This window comes from Tiliqua scincoides, chromosome 2, assembly GCF_035046505.1.
Source record: "Tiliqua scincoides isolate rTilSci1 chromosome 2, rTilSci1.hap2, whole genome shotgun sequence".
NCBI lineage: Eukaryota > Metazoa > Chordata > Lepidosauria > Squamata > Scincidae > Tiliqua > Tiliqua scincoides.
The window spans coordinates 46,517,804-46,530,866 of NC_089822.1; the positions used below are offsets into that span (position 1 = coordinate 46,517,804).

Sequence of the window (13,063 nt, forward strand, 5' to 3'; positions counted from 1 at the left end):
TCATTCACTTTTTTTCCCCTTTCCACACACTAATTTTTTTTTATTATTATTAAACGTCTGTTTGCTTTCCTACATTTGCTCATGTTCTCTTCTCTTCTTTCCTTGCAAGCTTTTCTTTAGTTCCTGGAACCATGTCTCAGGAAGATATTCTCCCGATATGGCTAGACTTGCCAGCTGCCACTAGAATGACAAACTGATTTGCCACAGTAGGAAGACAACAAACCATTAGCTCAAACCTAAACACATTGTTATTTGGGGGGGGGGGGTTTCAAGGATATAAAATATAGGGGTACAGCCACCTGAAAAGGTTCTTGATTGACACCATTTCTAAAATGAAATGTAATGGGATTGAACACTGGAAAGCCCTTACTCCTCAAACCCAGGCATGGCAGGGTTGTTTGGGGTTGCCCAGTAATGAATACAACAAACTGGATTGTAGCACTTTATGAATTAACCAGTACATGGCCCAATCTTATCCTCCACCATTTTCCACCATGCAGCCGTTTACTTACCTCCAGGTAGACTGCCTGGTCACCAATGGGTCTCCTTGGACATACATCAGCTTTTTGCTGGCATATGTCTCAGGCAAGTGCAAGCACTGGTGTAGCTAGAGGAGGGGCAGCACACTTAGTTTTGCAGGGACCTCCCTTCAGCGTGCAAGCAGCCCCTCCCCTTAGGAGCCATTCGCCTCCATTTCCCCTGCCCACATGGCTCCAAAGGAGAGGGGAGGAGCCACTTACACGCCACAGTGAGGCTCCCTGCAAAACTTAGTGCACTGCCCCCCCAGGGCCTAGGAGAGGGGGTAATTTGTACCCAGGTGCAGGGTCAGAGGGGGGCCTAGGAGCCAAAGGAGGGGGCCTCGAATTTTCCTGGGATCTTTTCCAATCACACTCAGACTCACTGCCCATATGGGATGCTGGTGGCACTACTGTGGGCACATGGTGCCGACTACTGCCACAAGTCATACGCACCAGGACCAGGAATGCATACATTCCTTAACAGTGTCACATCTGGGAGGAAACTGACCTGCTACAGTAGTTGGCTTGGGATCTGCTAACCATGGAGTGTATAGGAGCTTAGTGACACAGCTGTGGGACTGCAGCTACTGCAGGAGTCAGTTTTGGTGTACACAGGACATTTTTTCCATTTTAGTGTAAGCATAAATACAATGATGCTAATCTCTTGCAATGATTTTCTATATTTGAAATATTTTAAAGAGATTTAGGAGTGAGTTTGGTTTTCCGTATTACTGTATCTAGCTGCCAACACCGGGCAGGCAGGTAGACCTGAGCTCTGCATTGGGAACCCTGGTAGACCTGGGCTCCAAAGACTAGTCCATCTGTTGCCATTTTCCTCCAGCCTGTTTTGCACCCATTCTGCCCACCCCTATTGCCACCCTCCCCCCCCACTCTGATTCACCCCCTCCCTCTTTGGGAAGGGGCCCAAAAGAAACTTTGTACCCCCTGATAAAATTCCTTTCAGAGGCCCTAGCCCCCCTCTAGCTACGCCAGTGAGTGCAGGTCCAGTCCGGGAAAGAGGGATAGGATCTGGCATGCATGACTGCCGCTGAGATGCACCCCCTGAAGTAAGTCCCATTAGAGTCAATGGGGCTTACTCCCAGGAAAGTGTGGATAGGATTGGGCTCTAATTCTCTAACTGGGCCCTGACTGCCTTGAAAATAAAACCTGCAAGAAGAACACACGCATTCTGTGCTTGTAGGGTATATTTCTCAATGGAACCAGCCAAGTCAGTGACCAAGTACCGATCAGCAAGTACCAACCTAACCTCCTTCGCATGATTATTGTGAGATTTTAAATTAGAAAGCATGGGGAAGTAAGCAATAAACACATTTAAAAAATCAAGGAAAAAATAACACAGATGCACTGAAGTAATAAGCAATTTGAATATAGATAGTGTTAGAGGTTGCCAATGTTAACAACCAATCTTTGTACAGGTCTTATTTTCCTAGCCCAACTCACATCACCTTGAGACCAGCTTTCTTTTTTATCTGATGTTATCTGCAGCTAAAAAGTTTCTCTGACAATTCCCAATTCTTTGCATTCGTTAGCAACAATGATCATTATTGAATTAGAACCATATGGAAAGATTTCATCATAAAGCAAGAGCTAAATGCTCCAGCTGATAATTACAGAATGACAGCAACCCCAGAAAATGAATATAACCATCAAAAGCAATTCAACCTGGGAAAGAAATTAAGAAGTCTGTTATTCAGGTGCTAACAAACATTCCGTCCTGCTTAATTGATATCACATACTTTCTGTCATATTTAGCATTTTACAATTCACAACACTCATTTTCCTCTGGAACATTAAGGCTACAATCCCATACATACATTCCTGGGAGGAAATCTCATTGAACACAATGGGACTTATTAATGCATAGGATTGTGCCATACCTGTTCTGCTGGCTGCTAACTGCTATAAAACAGTAAGTCCCATCATAAGTGGTGTTCTGGCAGCGCGCTGAGTAGCTGAGCCACTTAAACCTCTGTGCAGCTGGTTTTACAGGCATATCATGCCTCTTCCTGTTTCCTATATCTCTTAATAAACTCTATATTCTTTTGGAGAACTCTGTCTCAGGGTTACTGCGAGCTCAATCAGTGGTACTTGAGATTGTTTGCTCTGCTAGCCAATCCATGGCCCCCCAAACAGCAATACACTGCATTCTGGCCTCTCTTGTTCTAAATGCATTTATTTATTATAGTATTTAGAAATCGCCTTTCTCATAGATTCAAGGTGGTTTACATAGGCAGGCTAGTAATAAAACATCATTTCCACTGGGGTTTTTGCAAGTATTGTTCCATCAGAGAGACTCATAGAACCTTCCATTTGTGCAGTCACATCCTGGCTTGCCAGCCCTTTGTGCTTCCAAGCTATTGCAGGCAGCTGCAAATCTAGCCTCCCGTGTTATCTTGCCAGCTGACTTCCCCACATTCCTTCTCACTCCTCAGTTAGCAGCTTTGGTCTTTGGCTTTCAGGAAAGTGTGGTATCCCATCCAAGGCTGCTGATCCTGCTTAGCTTTTTCAGACAAGGTGACAGCTCAATCTCCAGACCATGCCTCTTGCCCCCAGTTTAGTTTATTTCTGGATCAGGCAGAATGGACCTAAGATTCTTTGTGTTTGTACATGTATTTGCAGGTGTGCCTTGTGCCAGCACAATCTGATCCTGAGCTGGTGCAATCCTGCTTTATGCTGGCCCAAGTTGTTTTTAAAATTGGGCTCACACACACCTGTAAATACATGTACAGTGTCCCCGCTTGCCAACTAAGGTAGGTTTGTGCCGGACGGCTCAGGGAGTGAGAGGGGGTGGCAGTAGGGCATTTAGGGGGAGGGCATTTTGGGATGGGGAAAGGTGGAATGGGGGAGGATTGGGCCTGGGAGGAGGGGTAGGATAGGTGGTGACAGAAGCCATATCCTAACCCCTGGCCTGGACAGCCTTACTGGCGCAGATCCTACTAGTCCCATAGGGCAGGCTGGGGCTTGACATGGGGTAAGGAGAAAAATATCCCCTTACCCCGAGGTGGCCTCCAGCAGCCTTCCAACCTGTACTGGATACAGCACATGCCATGCAGGTTAGTATTGTGCCTTTTTGTGTGCAAACAGTATTGGCAACAGCCTCTTATTATGTAGTAATTTATTGTTTATTCCATTTTTTTATACACTGTCCTGATAGTTTTACCAATGGGTGGCCTAGTCATTTTTTCAACAAACAAGATTTCCACTCATTCCCTTCTGATCATTGCTTTTCTCTCCCCCCCCCCCCATTGATGACTACCTTGTTCCTTCTGGGCAAGGCTTTCGAGTGCTAACAAGCCGTGATCTATATTTAGCATTAAGCAAGAAAATGTGTAAGTCATTAAATGCCCCACATTGTAAGTATGGCACTAGAGAATCATGACTGGTAATATTTCTACTGATGTAATTTGTTGCAATTAGGGTGCGGAGTGGAGGTGCAGCAGGGAAGGAAAGGAAAGAAGCTGTGATCTGCAGTGCAACCTGATGCATTGGGGATGACAGGCTGCTGAAAGGGACCATGGAAGAAATGTGGAACTTTGATGTGGTTTCTCCTATACCTGATACATTGGCCAAGAACACTTGTGTGATCAACTGCTCAGTGGGAATAATATATTTTTCCTCCAAGGAGGGAGCAGAATGAGGAGGGTTTCCTTTCGGCCATCTGTGTAAATATTGTAAGAAGCAATGGATCTGGTTCAGTACTCTGTGAGCCAAATTCGGACCTGGTACAAATGAGCGCGGCTCGATTTACAATGCTGAAGTGGCACCCTGTTATAGCTGGCGTGAAGCTAGCCACGCTTCATCATCTTTACGCCAGTACTCTCTGAGAGTTTAAATGAAACATGTCTTTGTTCTGAGGTTTCCCCAGTGAGAAAGTGAGTGCTACAGACCATCATGTGGAGATTAAGGTTTGGAAATCAAGCAATATGGCACGTCCAAGGAGAACTTTGACCTTCAACTTGCTAAACTCCAGCGGGATCAACTACTTTTCATTTAGCTTAGTGAGAAGGACCATTTTTTTTAATGTCTGCAATTTCTTTCCACACCATTCCTTGCACAAGACTGTATCTCAAGGAAATATTATGTGAATGCACACAAGAATCCACACTTTCTTGGCTGAGCTTCTACTGTGGGCTCTTGGCTGATCCCCACTATGGGCGCTAGAACTCCACACTGGTACAGCAGCACAATTTGTGCTCATGTAGAGATCTTTCTCAAGGCTTCTGTCAACACCCCACTAAAGAGGGTGTAGTTCTATAACATGATTCTCTATGGGTGACTGCGGGAGAGTCACGTTTATGCCCATCAGAAAACTCTTTGAATGCAAAGTTTGACTTCAGTTGCCTCTCTTTTGCTTCAGCGCATCTATGTTGGATTGGGTTTGAGGCAGTGAGGCCCTTCATGCCGATTGGATGAGATGCTGTGGTCCAATTTCTGTTTGGAAAGGGAAAGTTGTCTGGTTAGGGCAGCCATTTTCAACCACTGTGCCATGGCACACTGGTGTGCCGCGAGTGGTTCACAGGTGTGCCACAGGAATTTGAGGGAAGGTCATTTATTAGTAGGGGCAATAGGGATGTGAGGCCCCCACTGGCAGCATGGTGCGCCTTGGCAATTATCAAAAACCTGGTGGTGTGCTTTGACAATTTTAGTGCCTTGTCAGTGTGCTGTGAGATGAAAATCGCTGGGTCAGGGCGAAAATCTCACAAAGGGCCAGATTATGGACTGAAAATAGGAAATAGAAATAGGGCCTAGAAAAGCTAAGGCATAGAGGTAACCTTGATGGAGACTGAAAGAAGGATTTGAAGCAAGAAACAACTAAGGAGGAAGAATGTGACACAGAGCAGTGGTTTTCCACAGAAGAGAGCTGCATGGATTCCTGGCCAAGTTCCTGCAAGAAGACTTAGACCAAGGAGGAAGGAAACTGACCTAATGGGAATAAGACTCTTGTTCCTTCCCTCTCATCCTACTCAGGGAGGTGGACTAGGAAAGGCAGTCACAGTAGCAATAACAACAGGATTCCTTTGTTACAGGCCTTTGGCTAACCTCTCAGTAGGGGTCCAGTTACCAACCCCTACCACCCCCTACCTGCAATTGAAAGGGCTTAGGAGGAAGGCTCATTCACTTCACCATGTTTTCAAGCTGGCTGGAAGTGATCTCAGTTGGCTCTCTGGTGATCACACTAGAAACTGCAGCTTTGGAAACCTGATTAATTTAAAGATGCAGAGACACTTCTGGGGCTAGTGATGACAGAAGATTCAGCAGCCAGCTGAGCATCATCAGCATTGACTAGCTAATGCAGTGTTTCCCAAACTTTTTAGCACTGGGACCCAGTTCTTAAAATGACACTCTATCGAGACTCAACCCAGATTTACAAGACCAAAATCAAACCAAACCATCAGTTTCACCTTACTAGCTGCTTAAGCAGCTACGGTGGAGGTATGAATTCTGGAGCATTTGTTGATATCCACGTTCATCGAGATTGGGACCACAGAGTTTCCCCTTTCCCTGGCAGTCGATAGGAGTCAGGTTTGCCTACTCACAAGTAAATGTGCATGTGTGCCTCCCGCTTTGCATAGGACTCAATACATTTTCCTTGTCAACTTGGGGGAGGACGACTTGGTTCTCAAATGTTTTTTGGGACTGCATTATTCAGATGGGACCATTCTGGTGGTACTGCATTCCTCTCAGCTTGCCCTTCAAAGTGGACTGAGGTGTGTTTCCCAACTCGCAGGTAACATGCATGTGTTTTTCACTTTCTCATTTTCACTTTCTATAGGGCTCAATACATTTTCCTTGTCTGCTATCAGCTTATCAGTTTCACAACGTACCGACAATCAGGTCCCAACCCACTGGTGAGTCAGGATCCTAGTTGGCATCTTTCAGTCTCGGAAAACTATGGCATCATGCTCTGAATGGTGGTTCTGGAACAGAGCGTCCTCTCCAGTGTGCGAAGCCTGGGTAAAGTAGATATGGAGGATAGACTTACCCATGCAGCAAATCCCCACTCTCCAAGTCACTGAAATGGTCCAATGGAAAGGCAGGCCAATATGATTGGTTCCAGCGGTGTCGCAGGAGTTGCCAGAACGTGACTGTGTTCAGCCATGAACTGCCTCAGGGACTCCGGCTCCAAATTTTGCCTCGAGGTTGACTCCTGAAGCCTTTTCCATAACTGGATGTAGCCACAAGGCAGTGGAGGTTTGGGATCAGAGTTTTCCTTCTCTCAGAAAAGCTGCCTTCCCAGGCTAATGAGTCCCATCTACCCAGTGGCTGTTTAGTCGCCTCTTACAACAAGTACAGCCAAACTGAGGGCCTATTCTTATCCCCAGCTCCCAGGTCAGGATCCACAGTTTGGAAAACCCTGGGCTAATGTATTCTGTCTCAGTTCTCATGCCTGAAACCTCATGCCATCAGTCCCAATCTACACTTAGCTGCAGTTGAAAGCATTCTGGACTATTCGTAACCCCAGAAGGGCCATAGTATTACGACTTCAGCCATCGCTGCAGAACTGTGAGCTGGCAACTCTACTGAGCAATGAGAGGAAAGCAGTCACTGTGCAGGGGCAGGTAGGTGAATTTCACATGCTTATTTGAACTCAGAAACCATTATTTTTTCAGGCTGTAACCTTCTAGTTCAATTCGTAAAGTGGAACAAAAGCATTGTGTGCTTGCAAATCTTCTGGTATCCAACACCAGGATGAAACTAGTAGAGCTTGACACTTATGAGTCATTGCTCATCTTTCAAGTAATTCCAAGGTGTGTGCTTTTGCAGTAAAAACTAACATTCAATATTTTATTAAAATGCATTTAAGTTGTACAAAATTTAGTGGTCAAGATCTGGTTCAGCCTGAAGGAGTTTCAATTACTTATTATTCAGTGTATAGCTCAACAAGCTGTATCTATTACATAGTGTGTTGGATTTCCCATTGACCCAATGACTTGCATGACCAAATAAATTTACATTTTGCAGTATGAGTACCTAGAGTGGGGAGTAGATCTGCATGAATATTGAAGAGATGCATAAATGTAGATTCACACTGAGTAATTTGTGGAAAAATATCTATCTTTAAGAATAGAATGCATTGCCTGAACCAGCACTCCACAGAGTGGGAGAGTGAGCATATCCATATGATCCCTATTGTATCAGACCAAAGTCAGCATCCTTTTTCTTACAGTGACCAACCAGATGCCTCTGGGGAATCAACAAGTACAAAATAGACAACCCCTTTTCCTGCTGTTGTTCCTCAGGGACTGATATTTTGAGGCATAATGCCTGAGAACCAGGAGGTAGCATGTCGTCTGCATGACTAGTAGTCCTTGATGGACTTGTCCTCCATGAATTTGACTGATCCCCTTATTCTTTAAAAGATAACCTTACATATAAAGCCAGAACACCAAACAATCCAATGGTAGGGGTACCCATTTCATGCTTTTTCATGGGGAAGAATTGTGTGAATCAGACACCCATGTGAACAGGCATCAGCATGGCGCAACCAACCACTTCGTGTGTGAGGTCATCTGCATTGTGGAAAGGAGGGAGAATGCCCTTCCCTGTACCATATGAAGAGGAGTGCTGGTTCATGGAATGTTGGGACTAGGGCTAACTCAGGATATTAGTATCTCTACCACTGCCCCAATATGAAGAGCTCGGAATCAGTCTGGACAGTTGAGTCTTCTGATGGTTGTGGGCCCTCCCTCGGGCAGTGATCAACCTGACAAACCTTTGTGAAGCTAGTTCAATTGTATGTAACAGTGTCTCCACAAGGCCACTGGCACAAATAAATGATGTCTCCATATGACCACCATCATTTCAGTGAAAACAGCACAATGAGTAAATCACAATGACGACATGCATAGGCCTTATCTGAGAGCACTGGCTCATTCAGCTGGTACTTCCATGTGATTTTTTTTTCCAACCTGAAAGCTTAGTGTTGACCTTTCACATTCCCTTAGACATTCTTGTGTAGGCTGCCAGAAATCAGAACTGGGCCTATTGCTTCCAGCCTCGATAAACCATTAGGCTGCCTCATCATAAATTTGCTAGCATACAGAGAAGGCATTTCATTTACATCCCAATTCCAAACACATTGCCTGAAGGTAAGTTGTATTGATTTACACATAACGTGTTTAGGATTGGAGTGTTTTTTCTTCACAAACTGATAATCCGTGTCAAGTCAGGACAATATAGGAGATGAAAGGTGACTCTCAATGATGCCGTGAAGTAGTGGACAGTCAACCTAATTAGTCGCCTTCTCAAATTGGAATGAGATGCTATGTTTGGATTGGATTTTGCAATTGGATTTTGACCTTTCTTTTTTTTTTTAGAAGAGAAGAATATTAATCGTTGACTATTCATTTAAATGATAATAAGAGAAAGTGTGTGTGTAGCAGCCACACATTTGATAACTCTTTGTGAGCTAGATTTACATCCTACACAAAAAGTCCATAAAGAATACTCCTCCAGTTTAGCCTTGGTTAGGCACTTGCCGGAATGTAAGCACTTGGGAGCTGTGACCATCCACCACTAGCCATCCATCATGCATAAGCTTGCTATGAGTAAAAGGGTCATTGATATCATGGTATGGTTTTCATTCTCATTTTTAAGCACTCATTTTTTACTTTGTAATGTTTAATAGTTCAGCATTATGCCTGAACTTCCTGGTCCTACTTTCAACCTTTTTCTTATTATCATTTAAATGAGCAGTCTTCCATTTAATTTCCTTTTTCTTTTTTTTTTTGTAAGTCAAGTTCTGGACACCAAAACCCTTTCAGTGTGATGAGGTGACTAATTAGGTTGATCACCCCCCACTTCTCGATATTAAGAGTCACCTTTCGTTGCCTATTTTGTGCAGCCTTGACATGGATTAACAGATTTGGAGGGGAAAGGCACTCCAATCCCAAACACATTATGTGTAAATCAATACGACTTACCTCCAGGTAATGTGTTGAGAATCAGGATGTAAATAAAATGCCTCCGTTGTATGCCAGCAAATTTAGAACTCTTGCAAAGTGATTTGGGGTGCTTGAATTGCTCCCTGCAAATACTTACTAATGTGCGAAGCACATACATAAATAATTCTATGACATTTTTTTAAACAAATCTAAACTGTAGGCAAAAATCACTGCAGAAATCCCCCTCCCCAGACAACCTAATCCCTGAATTTGGATGCCGGATTTTCACACATGCACATAAATATTTGGAGCCAGAACACCAATATCCCTCCTTAGCCAGTAATCACTGCAGCATTGTTTATGAAACTGATCTCTTGGTGGCCATTGTTTCTTCACTTGCCACCAACTTCTGAATTTAGCCCTGGCGATGATTTAAAAATGGTGGCCATCTCAACACCTTGTGTGAATGCGTCCATATTTTAAGTAAGAAACAACACAATGATCATTCAGGAAAGGCTCACTAGGTTAGATCTGGCCCTTAGGGTTATTAAAGGCCAATCACAATGCACATAAAATAGTATCATTGCTGACATTATGTTAAATGCTACTTTAACTTCCCTCCTGTGCATCACTGCAAAGCATTGGCTCTATTCTTGGGTTTTGTGTGACCTTCAGGGAGTAAGGCAGGTTATAAATAGAATAAATAGTAATAATAGTAATCATCATCATCATCTGCCTTCTTTACCAAGTAGACATTTATAGACAATAGTCCATTTACAGCCCAATCCTATCCCCAGCAGCACCACCAGGTGCAGTGGTCCCAAAATGGCTACTGCTGTATCCAGCAGCACTGCCAAGACCACTGGAGGTCCGTACAACGCAACACAGAGGATAGGATATGGCACAGCAGGGCTCTGCCAATCTCACCCCCCTTCCTGCCCCAATTCTTCCCTCCACCCACCCTCCCTCTTCCTCAGAATGCCTTTCCCCTGCACCCAATGTTCTCACCGCTGCTCATAGCTCTTAACATGCTTCGCGCAGCAGCTGTCCAGTGCTGGCCCAGTGCCAAAGTTCCTTACATTCCAGGTGTCATGGATGTGACTTATGGCACATTTGCAACACCCTGCACTGGAACTGGAGCTCAGCGTCGGTGCACGGAGCCTATAGAATTGGGCTCTTAGTCGGTTTACAGTGAAATCCATTCCGACTTAATTTAATTTGAATTTTGGGAAACATACGAAACTCTATTTGGATTCTACCTGGTTTTCTAACTTATCCTCCATTACTAGAACTTCAAGGTCACTGTGTATGTCTGACATTGCCGGTTTTTACCAAACCTACAAGTTTCTAGGCACATATTAGCCTGTACAGTGTAGGTTCTTTCACAAAATCATCCAGTAAGCAGAGATGGCCCAATCTCTATCATACAGACTACAACCAGTGCTAAAAGCTCTTGATGCTAGTGTATTCTGCTGACATCATTGACATCCAGCCAACACTGGCGACCTACAGGAGGAGACCTACCAAAAATGGTGCATTTCTCTATTTCAGACAAAATCCAGTTGAATATCTTGTTCAATAGTACACTTATGACTATATCTCCTATGCTTCAGAAGCAAACCACAGAGCCTCCACTCAAAGGAACTACATGCATCTCTGAATATATGCAGCACAGGAAGTTAAAGTGAAGCCCATTAGAAGAGAAAAAGAGGTCACATTATGAGTTTTAGATTAGTAGTATAGTGCAGTATCCTTTCACACCTTCCCTCTGGCCATTGCAAAGAAATAATTTGGAAAGCTTTTCTTAAACAAATCCCACCAGGTTCTGAAATCGAAACAAAAATTGTGTCAATGGAATTCTTTCCTGACAGGTCAATGTTGGATCACATCATCACCATCTGTTAACTCATCAGGACCATTAGAGAGTTTTGGCACCAAAACTGTGACTGTGTGATGTTCATCAGTTTCAGGAAAGTGTTTGGCTCTGTGAATTAATTCTTTTCCTATGTTGACTGACTGGGCTTCCTGGAAAAAAGAAAAAAAAACTACTATATTGGTTAGGCAAAGGGGCTGCAAGGGAGTTTTGTTCTCTACAAGGGAGCTTTTATTTCAAGGATACGGTCACGTGAGAAACAATCCAGCAGAGCATTCCTGAGAAGCTAGAGCATTAGTTCTCACCTTTCAGCTTTACCTGTAGTCCACTGTATATTGGATAATTCTGGTCCTTCCACAAGGGACTCTACCAAGGGTCTCTGGCCTGCATCTTACACAAGGGTTATGTTCCGAGGTCAGCATGTAAAGCCAAAATCACATGTAGTTGAAACTCCCTTAAATGCTACAAATATATACTGTATCTTTAAGAACTAAAAGCACAGTAAGAGGCACGTGGCAACTAGAGGACTGAGAAAACAGCAGCATTTTAGGCTCACTCCGGGGAATAAACAGGAGATTTGAGGCCAGCTCCGATTACAACACATGATTCTAGGTCCTATGCATAATTCTCTCTGGATCTCAGAAATGGTCTTTGGAGTCTGAAAGAAAATGTACCAAGCATTTAATTTAATCTGAGCATTTAGCAAAAATGGTTGGTTGGCAACCTTCAGTCTCGAAAGACTATGGTATAAGCCTACAGCACCCGGTATTCCCAAGCGGTCTCCCATCCAAGTACTAACCAGGCCTGACCCTGCTTAGCTTCCGAGATCAGACAGGATTGGGCATGTGCAGGGTAACAGTAGCAAAAATAGGTGTTTGTCTTTTAGAAGCAGATTTAACAGGACCATTTTAGTTAAAAATAATTTTGCCATTTCACCCGCCAACCTCATCACTTTCAATAAAAATTAACAAAATGCATTTGTCATTATTTATTCCTTGGAATCCTGTACTAGAAGCATTTTTCTTTTGAAATTACTAAACAGATTTCTGAGTTCTTCTTTTGGTCAGACCTGCCAACCTTTCCATTTATAAAGTCGGAGCTTTCTGTGCACCTGGTAAAGAGTAATTGGAATAATGCTTTCTGGAGGCTAAAGATAATTGTCCTTTTTACTTGCCTTATGGCTATTATTCAGGTATATTTTCAGTTCTTTCGCATTCTGATTTTTCTCTCCCTATTCTCAAAAGAGGTACATTTTCTTCTGTGATAAATCATTTTTGCCAACCCTACTCATTCACATGCATGTTCCTACACATGTCATGTACACACAAATAACTCAAACTGACTCAGATTAGGTAAATTATCAAAACTTGTAGAGCAAGAGGTCAAATTTGAATTTAAGTGATTCAAAATTAGGCTACCGGTAACCACAGAACTCATCTTTTCAAAACAACATAGTGTTTATTAGGGAATTCAGACATTCCCTAGTATCAGTGGATTCAGTATCAGAGGTTTCAGTTATCCACGGTTCCACTGATACAGGGGGGCGGTGCACTTTTAAAAGGTCAAAAAAGTAAAAAAAAAAAAATACCAGCAAAAATGTCTTTGCCTGTCATGGTGCAGCAAAACCACTGCATTTTGAGAGCTCCAGGCAGCCTTCTGAGCTGCCTGCAGGTTGTGTGGAGGTTCCTCCCTTTGCCCAGGATTGGAAAGGATTGGGCTGCCCAGGCAGAATTACACATTACAGTAAAACGGATAGTACCACTAAA

The 13,063-nt window shown here is 43.5% G+C and overlaps 1 pseudogene; it reads right to left on the reverse strand.

Annotated features, from left to right (window-relative positions):
* Positions 1–12,047: 12,047 nt before the first annotated feature.
* LOC136642901 (5S ribosomal RNA) lies at positions 12,048–12,166 on the reverse strand (annotated as a pseudogene).
* Between the last annotated feature and the right edge of the window lie 897 nt (positions 12,167–13,063).